The 13222-nt window shown below is 40.6% G+C and overlaps 1 long non-coding RNA gene and 1 other non-coding gene across 2 annotated transcripts; both read left to right on the plus strand.

The window, feature by feature from the left end:
• The first annotated feature begins 1095 nt into the window (after nucleotides 1–1095).
• LOC115032955 (MIR169iHG) lies at nucleotides 1096–2013 on the plus strand. Its single transcript, NR_163723.1, has 2 exons — nucleotides 1096–1453; nucleotides 1562–2013. It is a non-coding gene; the product is annotated as an MIR169iHG (long non-coding RNA).
• Nucleotides 1126–1316, plus strand: MIR169i (microRNA MIR169i). Its single transcript, NR_121088.1, has one exon. It is a non-coding gene; the product is annotated as a microRNA MIR169i (primary transcript).
• Nucleotides 2014–13222: the final 11209 nt, after the last annotated feature.

Genomic DNA, 13222 nt, shown 5'->3' on the forward strand with positions numbered 1-13222 from the left:
TCGACTTGATCTACAACGCCTCCGGTGAATATTTTGTAGTGTCTGCTTACCAGATTCAATTCATGGGTCACACTTGTTTCAATATCAAAGCCCTTATGTGGAAGCCATGGGGGCCATCTAAATGCAAACTCTTCGCTTGGCTCGTCATTCGCAATAAAGTTTGGACCTCTGATAGGCTTGCAACACGTGGATGGCCGCATAGCTAGTCCTTCTTGTCCGCTTTGCAAGCAGCACCCCGAGATAGCTCATCACATTATTGTTGGTTGCCGCTACTCAAGAAGAATTTAGAAGGCCATGGGCTCTCCATCAGCCCTTTAGCTCCAGCTACCGTCCCGGACTCCACTTCGATCAAGCAGTGGTGGTTCATGGTCAGCTCATCCGTAGTGCCGAAAAAGGGAACATGCTTCCTGCTTCTGCTGCTGGTTGGCAAATTTGACCAGAAAGAAATAACCGCACTTTCCAAAGGCGAGAGAGGTCAGTGATAGACCTGCTAGCAGCAATTAAGGCGGAGGCAAAGCTGTGGGGTGTTGCATGTGCTAAGCACCTTTTTGTGATTTTACCTTCTGGTGTAATTATGTAATCTATTTGTACTCGAGTTGTGCTGCTCTAGCTAGACTCTCTTCTTTGTTAATAGAAACGAGCACGAGACATTCTCGTGCCGTTAGTTTTAAAAAAAAGATAGAACTTTTTTCCTTTACCTTTAACTTCGCATCGGGTAAGCTTAATTAAGCATGCATGGCGACCTGATTTTGATGCTAGCACGTAGTTGAGGGTTGACATTATCTTGGATATGTTCTCTACAAAAGGCGACAACGATGAAAGATTCTGTATGCATGGATATAGACGATGCATGCATGGTTCGTTCGATGCATTCGTTCGACGGGTTCTATTTTGCAACCTGTGGTACTAGCAGCTTCCTAGCTAGCTATAAATAGCACTGGATGAGAGCACTGCTGCCAGGCAACCAAACAAAGAAAAGCTTCTACTAGCTACATATATATATATATACCAGCCGATGAACCATGCATGCAGTCACATGCGGCATAGAATTAGCAGCTAGCGACGGTGAGGAGGATCGAAAGGAAGAAGACGTACGAGATGAAAAGAGAGCGAGGCTTACATGGCGATGAGAGTGGTAGCTCTGGTAGCCAAGGATGACTTGCCTGTGTGCTGGCCACGCTCCCCTCATGCAAGGACCATCTCGTGTCGACCGACGAGCGAGCGAGCGATCGATCGATGAGAGGATGACGAAGCTTGGGGTGTACGTTGGTCTCTCACGGGCAGTCTCCTTGGCTAGCCCTGACTCACTCTTACCGCCCATGCTAGCCTCTGCATCTCTCGTGTTGCTGTACAGATTACTGGTCAGTGACCTAGCTAGTATGCAAGACAATGCGCTTCGTCAGCATGTCACGAGCGATGCACGACATGCATGCATGGACGACGCATGTATATGGTTCAGTATATATGTTCTATTTCTTCTACGTGCATCTATCTTGTTTTCAAATTTCAAGTGATGCGACTATATTAACTCAATTGATTGGCTATTAATATTTGAACGCAGAATATATTTGATGAGGGCGTGGCTATTTTTTCTTCCCCATGACGGTGAATCCAAGCCGAACGAGGACACGAGAGAAGGTCGGCGAGCGAGAAGAACTGTCCTGGATTGAGAGAAGAACTTTCCTGAAGACAGTATATATATCCAGTTATTATGTACTGTACAATTCAGGTTCCAGCTACCAGCTTCTTTAATTTATTAGCAAGAGCACAGCCAGCTCCAATCGGTTTTCAGTCCACATTACTGGACCGTTTGTTACACAGCTCCACCTCCCTAGCTTACGTTTAAAGGCTTATACGTTTAATCTATTACAAGCAAATTAATTGAGCCATGTAAATGTACTAAATATGTGTCTCCCTAGCTGGCTAGCTGTAGACCCAAAATTAATGTACTAAATATGTGTCTCCCTAGCTGTAGACCCAAAATTAATTTCATGGAGCTACAGATACTCACATCTACGAAATTCGCATATTTTCAAATTTACAGTTCTATAGCACACGCCTAGTAGTTACAACTTATTACAAGAATCTCAGTTGCGTACGTGTGTGACTTCAAATCCACAAAGTGAGGCTTCAGTCGTGTTGGTGGAGTGAGCACATTGGGATGAAATCGTTGCATGTGTGGGCTTTATCGATACAAGAGGAGATGACACAACTCTAGCTCTAGCATGTTGTATGTATCTCAACGACAATGGCGAGGAAACTGAAGAAGATATACGTATACATATACATGGTGAAATTTTTAGTGAGAATCATTGTTTTTTATTTGTTATTATGGTAAAACTTGTTAAAGAACGTGGGATTAATCTAATAATAAGCCGACAAACTTAAGCTAAATTCGTCGATTTACCGACAAACATAACCAACGACATGTTTTCGACGAACATAACATGTTAAGTTCGTGTGGGGGTCGACGAACTGAACCTATTAAGTTCGTCGAAAATATGCAGTCGACTATGTTCGTCGGTAAATCAACGAACTTAGCTTAAATTCATCGATTTATTAAATTTAGTCTCACTGTTTTTCTACCCACGTTCTTTTAACCAGTTTCTCATAGTAGATTCACCCCTGTCCAACTAGAAACATGCTCCAAATGTTATAGACGCATTATTCTCTGTTGATAGTTTTCGGCGTTTCTGTGATATTTTTGACCCTAACAAAATTTCTATTTCTGGTAGTACATCCACCACATTTTCTTAGTATGATCAATTGTCATCACTGCTATAAAATAAAAACACACGATTTCCATATTGCAAGTTGCAACGCTCTACTGTTCTCGGTGGCGGATGCAGGACGAGAATTCATGGGGGCCAAGAAAATCACGTGACAAAATCAAGCACGGCCGAAAAACTAGTGTTGCATAGAGTCCAAGTTTCATATCAATACACGATACAAGTTAAAAGAATAAAACTATATAATCAAAAGAAGCATACATGCCGCTAAGTTCTTGCTGGCCTTTACTAAAAAATTGATAAATGAGCACCAAACAGGTTTTATGAAAGAAAGAAGTATATCATGTGTGGAATTATGATATTGCATGAAATCATGCTTGAAACACAGAGGAAAAATGAAACTGGAATTATTCTAAAGCTTGCCTTTGAGAAAGCTAATGATAAGGTCAATTGGGATTTTATGTTTCATTGCTTACAAAAAAGAGGATTTTGTGAGAAATGGATGGAAAAAGTGGTTAGTGGTGGTACTGTCAGGGTAAAAATCAACAACAAAGTTGGAAATTATATTAAGAGTTATAAAGGAGTAAGGCAGTGTGACCATCTCTCCCCTATTGTCTTTAATTTTGTTGCTAACAGTCAAGCTAGGATTCTTATTAAAGCATAAGAAAATGATATTCTCAATGGTCTGTGCAATCACATTGTCCCATATGGTATCATTGTTTTACAGTATGCTGTGATGACACCATCATATGCATAAAAGATAGCTTTGAAAAAGTCAAGAACTTAAAGTTGCTCCTATATATATACATGGATTGAAAATAAATTTTCTAAAAAGTGAGATTTTTATGATAAATGGAGATGTTCATAACTACAAAGAAATTTGCTGAGCTTTTTAACTGTCAAGTGGGGCTCCCCTGTGAAATATCTAGGTGTGCCTGTGAGTCCTAGTAGACTTCATATTGAAGACTGGATTAGTCTGGAAGAAAAAAATGATAAGAGACTTGAGACCTATAAAGGAATTTGTCTTTCTATGGCTGGAAGAATTAGCCTTATTTATGTCTGTTTTTAGTTCCCATATATATGATATGTCCATGTATCTTCTTCAAAAAACCACTATTAAAATTTAGATGTCAAGAGAAGAGGGTTTCTCTAGCAAGGAGGGGTGAGAAGAAAAAATATCACTTAGTTAATTGGAGAAATGCCGTCACTCAAAGAAAATGGTCGGCTAGGAATTAAAAATCTAGAAGTTTGAATACTAGCCTCCTGTGCAAATGGTGGTGGAAGGTTGAGAACGAACCTAGCCTTTGGCAAAAAATCGTTATAAAAAATACTTTGATGTAAATGATATCCAAAATATCAAAGTTAAGAATTCAGATTCCTCTGTTTGGAAAAATTTGATGAAAGTTAAATCATTCTATCTAAGAGGCAGACAGGTCATCACCAAATTTGGGGATAAAACCAGATTTTGGCTAGATGATTGGTTGAATGAGGGTCATCTATGTGTATCTGAACCTAATCTATTTGAGATTTGCGAGGACAAGAATATCTTAGTTAAAAATGCAAAAGATGGTTAAATGTTGATCACAAAATCAAGTGGGACAACATATGTTGGAAATGTGAACACTTTGAATTTTAGGATCTGCCTAACAATGTCTATTGGAACTGGGAGAAAAGAAACATTTTACAGTAAATTCGATGTATAATAACTTGTCAAACAGTGTATTGGGTCCTAACTTGAAACATATCTGGAAAGGCAAGATTCCCCCGAAAATTAAAGTGCTTTTGTGACTCCTGGAAAATAAGGCTCTTATTACTAAAGACAATATGAGCAGAAGACATTGGAAGGGTGACCTTTGTTGTAACTTTTGTGCTCAAGATGAAACTATTAATCACATTTTCTTCACTTGCCCAGTTGCTAAAGTAATATGGGGTGTAGTTTCCAAATGCCTTAATACTAAGTACATTCCAGGGAATAATGACCAATGTTTTTTGTGGCTTAGAAAATACTTAAAGACTAATAATGATACACAAATCGTTCTTGTATTTGCTATTTGTTGGGCCTGTCTAGAAAAGCAAGAAACAAGATGTGCTTTGAATTTTTTTGATTAATTCCCTAACGAGATTATATGTCATGCTAGTGCTTTGATCTCATCTTGCGCAGGACTGAACAAGAGAGATCTACAAGAACTTCTTCAGGAGGGAGCTAGGCTTCTAGAGCGGGCGATAGACGCTGGTAGACAGATCAAAGGCTGATGATGATGTGGAGAAGGACGATTGACAACTACTTGCTAGATTCACGTGATAGTTGTTGTGTCTTCCTAGTTTGAAGCTTTTCTTATCGGTGCAATCTAAACTTTGATCTATGTTGTGGATGTTGGCCTCACATGTCTATCGTCCCCTAGATCTTCCCCCGTCGTGGGCTTTTATCTATAGAACTTGTTATATGTCCCCGCCTTTTGGGTGTGTGGCCTGTTCGAGTAACCCGAATCAAGTTATCTTGTCCTGACATGTTTTCTCTATTTCTATGGTTGCACATGTGCGCCAGGAAATCTGGTTAGAAAATTGTATCCCTGAACTCGTGTATTTCTATTATGATAATAATAGAAATGGAGCCAGCCTCGCATCAAAGAGAAGTTCTTGCTGACCGAAATGATGTCGTATGTATCTATCGAATGTCTATCCTTGAACAGTAGAGGCACTTAGAAGGGGTGGTGTTAGGCGTCGTGATGATGACAAGTGGGGTGAGTGTCGCGAGGGTTTGGGGTCGGGTGGCATCGCACATTAGGAATGAGGTAGTGGCAAGCGGCATCGACCGGACTGGCTCAGATGACATCAAACAGAATGTGACCAAACAGATAGATGCAGGGACTTAACCAAGGAGGAGGACTAGACCGGTCTGACAAGAAGATTAGAACATGGCTAATTTATTCCACCTAAAACTTTTTTCTATACTTAACATTAAATGAATATTAGGTGTAGAAGGTTGTACAAAAAGGGAACATATCCGGTGCACATGAGCCTTTGGTGCGGATATATTTCACATGAACTAACGAAGTTCACAAAAGAATCTGAAAACATTCATACATATTTTTTCCACCCTACTTCAATTATATACAAAAATTCAAGTTCAAATTCGTATAACATAAAGAGTAATAAAAATATAAAAATTCTGACAAGTTTATATTAGAAAAGCTAAAATGATCTTTTTGATTACAGCTAAAGTATAACGAATTTAAACTTGAAATTTTGTATATAACTAGAGTAGGGTTGAAAGTATATGTATGGATTTGTTTAGTTTTTTTATGAACTTTGTTAGTTCATGTGCAACCTATGTGCAACAAATGCTCATGTGTACCGGATATGTTCCCCTTGAGGGGAGGTCGTGACCACCTTTGCCCCACCTATGGATCTGCTCCTGTTTTGTGCTAATGCTCGTAAGTGTTGTCAACTAGGTTATCTTAAAAACCCAGTAGTGTTATTTTTAGAAATAGTTTTAAAAGTAGTATTCAAAAATAAAAAAATCACAATAACCCTACATGTTAGCAAGATCGGGTGATTGTAAATGAACTATATATATTTAGAAAAAACAAAAGCCTAGATTTATTCTCTAGTCATGAAAGAGAGTTCTTCATCTTGTAAAGATATAAATACAAGTATATTATTCACTACACATGGAAAAGAATGGAAGAATCTTTGCAGTAGGAGAGCCAAAATGAAAGGCACTATACCTTGGAGTTTCAATTGCATACACTCTAAACTCCTCATAGGGAAAGCTCTGCAACTTCAATTTACTTTCTTTAGATTTACATTATTCAGGTTATATTTATTTTGATAGCAATCAACGACTAGTTCCAATGGACATCTGATGTGGTAGGCACCAGATTATCTGGTGTACACTGTTGACACACTGGACTCTGGTGTACAGTAGAAAAGTTGTAAGATATTCAATGGCTAGCTAACATGTAAGGACACCGAACAAGGTCCAGTGTACATAGTTGGTGCACCAGACCGGTCCCATGTGATGTAGAAAAGTTTTTTCCTTCCAATGGCGCTTTTGTGCTTGGGACTCTATATATACTCACCCAACAGGCCATTCTAATGTGTGGACTGTTAAGCAACATTGTGTATGAGTTGAGACACCATTACATAACTCTTAGACACCCAAGTGCTAATAGTATCTGAAAGTTCCCTATGCCTGGGAACAGGATCTGGATGTCGCCTAGAGGGGGGGGGGTGAATAGGCGGATAATAAATATCACTTTAAAACTGGAAATTCTTACTCTACTCGAAGGCTGGATCGCAGTGGAATGAAAGGCCCTTCGAGTAAGTTGCAGCGAAATTGAAGTTCCTGCCTTAAAATACCCTGCACTTCGAAGACAACATGTACCACATATAAATATAGAAGTGCAAGTATAAACAACAAATAAGAAAGAAACAACACACATCACAGAGCAGAGCACACAGACACAGGGATTTATCCCGAGGTTTGGCCAAGCTTGAAATGCTTGCCTAGTCCTCGTTGGAGTTAGCCACACCTTGGCTTGGAGTCTATTTCAACTCCTTCCTCCGTTTGCTCAGATCTGTCAGTGCGACAGATAGAGCCTTCCACTATGTTGATGTCAGTTACAACGATGCCGTGGCTGCTTACAATCTTCTCGACAGCACTCCGGCAGAGTAACAATGCGCTCAAGATTTTGCTCTAGCTCTCAACAGCACTTCCCCTCTCTCTAAAGGCTTATAACTTCGCCTCTACACAAACTAGAGAGATACACAAGAGAGGGAGAGAGGGAATTGATCCAAATGATGTATGCACTTGTTGGCTGCTCTTGTGTACTTGTTTGAGGCGCCTAGGGGTCCCTTTTATAGCCCCAAAGAGCCTAGGATCTCCCAGCCTTCTCTGGTTGCGAATTGATCCAAATTTGGAAGCTCCCAGCCTTCTCTGGTTGCGGGTGCACCGGACTGTCCGGTGGCGCACCGGACAGTGAACAGTAACGGATCTGATTGACAGTTCTGGAACAACTAGCCGTTGGTGCACCGGACATGTTACTATTCACTGTCTTGTGCACCGGACATGTCACTATTCGCTGTCCTGTGCACCGGACACAACCACTATTCACTGTCCTGTGCACCGGACATAGCTACTATTCATTGTCCTGTGCAACGGACACAACTACTATTCACTATCCTGTGCACCAGACAGAGTTACTATTCACTATCCTGTGCACCGGACAGTTACTATTCACTGTCCTGTGCACCAGCCAACAGCACACTAAGTGATTTTTCCTCCGTACTTTCTCCGTTTGACTTCAACTTTTGGGAGGATTTTCCTGAGACTTAAACAAACACATTTAGAGTATAATCCAATTGATTTAGTCCTAGAAACTTACATCTTTCTTGTTCTTCTCCTAGCTTTTCCGTTTCTCCTCCAGCAGAGCTCAGAATGGTACTTTCTCTACAGAAAGAGTTAGAGAGCAAACCAAAGCACCAAACTTGTAGTAAGAGGTGTATGCAACATGGTTGAACACTCAAACCTTACATACTTAACCTTTTTCATCATTTTACCCAATTTGGCATGTTTGAGGTCGATGTTGGACTCTAAACCATTAAGTCAACTTGACTTGATCTAGATTGACATATCTGAGCTCCAACTCCCTTGTTCATTTCTCGAGCTTGATCTTGAGCCTTATGACTTACACTACATAACTGTAGATGTTACCTCATTGGTTGTAAGTCATGTCCTTATGTAGTGATCCTTGATGCACCATAACTCTTAACTCGATCAACCTTGACTTTGCAAGTCTTCTTCTTCACCCCTAGCTTTGGGTTCCTGGTCTCCTTGACCTTCTCCCGTGCACTCGGTACCTCAAAGCTCTTCTTGCCTCCATCCTTGGCTTGATCGGTTGTCTCTGAGTTACGCACATCGAGTCTCACTTAAGCAGTGTTCATTATCTATAGATAATTCAGTCTTTGGACCATCACACTTGTTCACTTGTGTTGAACCCTATTAGCTTTGCATTAAGCACCTGTTCAACACTTAGCACACTTATTAGTCCTTTAATTGGGTTGTCATCCAAACACCAAAACCCACAAGAGAGCTTTCAGTATCACTCTATGATTAGCGTAGGTGCTTTGCGTAGTGATTATGTTTGTTAGACCACTTCATTATGCTTGATCTAGGTTACGCCTAGTTGATTAAAATGAGGCTAGACACCCTCATAACCCTCGGCTCTTGCGCGGGTCATTGTAATTGTACAAAGTGGGTTAGAGTCTTACGAGATCACACTAACATCATTTGTGGTGTGGCCGCTACCTTGTACCAGAGGGAACGAGGCTCACGACGTCTCGGTTGGAAGCTCGATAGTGAAGACATCGGGAAGCATCTGAGAAAGGCCAAAAGTGAAGAATCACTTACATGTGGAGAAGGCTTGAGGCTATCTATGAATTTATCTATCCGATATGATTGGCCCTCGTGTGGATTTCTCTTTGAGTAGGGGCCCATCAAGGATTAGTAAGAACCTTGCGCGATTCTTGATACTTCGGTAAAAATACTGGCGCGTCAACATGAGTTTGCATCTCTACGTTACTTAAGCTTCTGCATTTACATTTCTTCTTTTAGTTATGTACTTTACCATTCTTAGCTTAGTTACACACTAGTTGGTAGGACTAGAACTTAAGTTGCATAACTCCTTTTTGGTAGAGATGCCAACACTTAGACAAAAACTTAGTTGCACTAGTTTGTTTAGTTATCCACATAGGTTTTGTTTAACAGGTAAAAGTAGAGGCCTAGATTACTGTGAGAAAAATAAGTCCTAAGTCACCCTCTATTAGTTTTCCTTATTCCTTTCAATTCGTATCAGATCTAATGGCTCATTAGGAACCATTTTAGCCTAACCGTCGTTGAGCCGATGTTAGACTAAGAGGGACGGAATGGATACCCATGGACCACCTCACTTTGACAGCACTAATATCCCCTATTATAGTGCTAGAATTGCTTGCTACCTAGAAGCTATCAATCTTGGTGTTTGGAGAGTCACTCGCGATAAGATGAAACCACGTCGTAATACCGATAAGCTTACCGCGAGTGAAGAAAAAGAAATTCATCTAAATGCTCGAGCTAAAAATTGCTTGTATGAATATCTTAGCATGAAAATTTTCAATCGAATCTTTACATTGAAACTGTTATTGTGATTTTCCTAAGTTGCTTGAGCTCCATGATGGCACTAGTAATATCCGTGAGCAAAAACAATGCCTAGCTTTAAATGAATACAATTCTTTTACAATAAAAGAAAATGAGCTTGTTAGAGATAATTATTCTCGTTTAAATATTATTGTTAATGAGCTCAATTCAATTGGAACCAATAAGCTAGGTGATGCAGACATTGTAAGGAAGATCATCTCCATTTTACCACAACAAAAATATGGGAGCATCATCACCATCCTTCACAACTTAAAATACTTGAGCCAAATGACCCCGACATTATTGATCAACAAGGTTGTGGCATTTGAGATGTCATGAAAGATGGGTCAACAGGAACCTACTTCATCAAGGCCATATGCTTTCACATGTGAGGAGCAAAAAAATGAAATGCAAGAAGAAGGTTCAAAGGTCAAGTTCCTCAAGTGAAGGGGAAGAATCTAAAGAAGAATATGGTATAGAAGAATAAGATCAACCCTCTTCATCATCCTCCAAGGACAAAGAAACAATCTGATAGGTCATAAAGGTAATGTGAATCATTCGCAAGATTAATCTAATAATTATGGCCTTGTAGGTCCAGGGTATTCTCTTTAACATTGATAGGAAAGAACAAAGAAAAAGTGGATGCTTCACATGTGGGGAGATGGGCCACTTTTGAGATAATTGAACCAAACAAGGTTGTACCCAAGAAGAAGAGGAGCAAAGGCAAAGCGCTCACTTCAATCAATACATGGGATGACTCATCAAGTGAAGATGATGCCCCACCTAAGAGTTGCGGCCATCACTTTTCATCATGTTCATCTCAAGAATGCCTTATGACACGAGGTAACACAAATGTGTCATGCTCTAGTGAGTATGATAGTGATGATAGTGTCGATGAAAATGATAAACCCTCTTTAGATGAACTTGGACATGCCATTAAATTCTTTAAGGATATTTGCACTAATCCAAAAGCCCAACTGAAATTGCTCAAATCTAAATTGCTCAGTGTTGGGGACTTGTTCTCAAATGCTATGAGTTAAGAACAAGTCAACACAAATGTTAATGGTTAAGGGTCTTCGTCCTCCGAAACATTATCTCCGTCAAGGTATAATGATCTTCAGACGAAGGTCATGAAGGCCATACCTTCATCATCTCAATATGTAATAGAAAACATGAGCATAAATTACATATAAAGAATACGAATAGTCATCTTAAATCATTATATTATTTGTATTCTTATTAAGTAACCATGAATAAACATTAACGATATTGAATTACATTTGTACCTTCGACTTGAGAGAAGATAAGAATCCAAGTGTGACGTGCGAGTGAATACAAGTCAGCGTGAATAGTACGGTGCTACTGTTCATCTATTTATATGCACAGGACGAAGCGTGTGTAAAATTACATCCATGCCCTTGACATTTACTATTGACTAAGGGATAATCTATCGAGGACTAGATAGCCTTTTCCCCTTTAAGTCGGTTTCATTTTCCACCGCTAAGCTGAAGCTTCTCCATACGTAGCTTTGGAACTAGTTCATCCTTCTCCCAGACCGCGCCTTTCATATCGTGTACACCTTCATCCCAAGGCCGAAAGTCCCTGTGAATATATTATAATTGGAAAACATGTTAGTCGTGTTTTTGAGGACCTTCGGAAGATGAAGGCCCCCAACAGTAGCCCCTCACAGTATTAATTTGTTCTTGTAACCAACGAATTCATTCTGCGATGTGAACGAAGGCCTTAAGCTAAAGGTCTGAAAAAACACCTTCCCTTCGCTAGAATAGCGAAAGTCAATGATAAATGGGGCCCGCCAAGTTGCAATGCACTAGGCACATAAATAGAAGCCCACAACGGTGCCATTTGATGCGCCATTTCTGTTGCTTGCGTTATTTTCTTAGATTTTTAAACTCTTGCTTATCAGTTGTCGCCTGATTGTTGAGCTTCGTCTTAAAGATAAGTGTTTGTTTCATGTTTGAAGAGAAGAAGATGTCTGAGGAGAAGAAGATATCCGAGGAGGAGAAGATGTATGAGGAGAAGAAGGTTGCAGACCCTTTTATTGCTGGGTTTTACGAATCCATGGCAAAAACAAATACAGAGAAAATCACAAAGGAGATAATGGCAGATTTATCTAAAGATTCTGATGACAGTGATGACTTTGATGTAGAAAGTGGAGATGAAGATTCTGAGGACCGACCTTGGCGACCAAGCCATACCATCTTCGGAAAGTCGACTATTAAGCAAAGTCATATTGATGCTATGAGAGGAAGATACTTTCGTGACATGTCTATTGTGAGGGTTGGAGGAGACAGCACCGCCCCTACTCCTAAAGAAAATGAGGTGGTTATTTACAAAAGCTTTTTAAAGGCAGGTCTTCGGTTCCCATTAAGCAGATTTTTGGTCGAAGTACTAAAGATATTTCAGATCTTTCTTCATCAACTTACTCCCGAAGCTATAATTAGAATGGGCTTATTTGTTTGGGCTATAAAAAGCCAAGGGTTGGAACCAAGCGCGAAGTGTTTTTGCAGTATGCATGAACGTTTGTACGAGACGAAGGCCACCGACAAGGAGTAGTATCACAACAACTTCGGTTGTTAGGATTCATTGCTCGCTCTAATGCAAGCTACCTGGTTCCAACATAACGGAAAAGATGGCTCGGGGCCTGGATGGAGGAATGGTTTTATGTTAAGAATAATCTGATTGAGAGGGAGGATATTAAGGAAATTATCCAGCGCCCCATCTAGTCTCACTTCAGCATTCGAAGGCCAAAAGTGGCTATTGAAAGTGATGTCGAAGCGTGTCACTACTGTGCCGAAGGGCAAGAAAATAAAGGTTTTAACCCACCGGCCTCGATATATTGAAACGTCCATAGTGCCTGAATTTGGTGAAGGGACCTCCTCTGCTGCCGAAGCAAAACAAGCTGCTTCCGCTGCTCGGAGCGCTGAAGGATCCATTGTAGTGCCGAAGGTGCCTATAGTCAGGCCATCCGAAGCCAAAGATGATGCGGCCAGAGAGTCAGAATTGGAAAAAACAGTGATGATGCCAAAAATTCTGAGCCCACCTGTAGAGGCAGAATTACCGAAGGTGACAAAGGCTCCCGCCACAACTCCCAAGAGAAGGAGAATGGCCAGCGTGCTAGACTCTATCATGGAGACCACAAAAGCTTTGACTCCTGTCCCTACGAAGAAAGTTGCCGAAGCTGCCACAGCCCAGGCCGAAGCCGAAGCTGGGCCTTTAGTGCCCATTGAGACGAAGCCTGCCGTGTCTGAGGATATGGCTGAGCAACAAACTTCGGATACCGGCATGGCAGCGGGGC

The sequence above is a fragment of the Zea mays genome, chromosome 4 (genome assembly GCF_902167145.1).
Source record: "Zea mays cultivar B73 chromosome 4, Zm-B73-REFERENCE-NAM-5.0, whole genome shotgun sequence".
NCBI lineage: Eukaryota > Viridiplantae > Streptophyta > Magnoliopsida > Poales > Poaceae > Zea > Zea mays.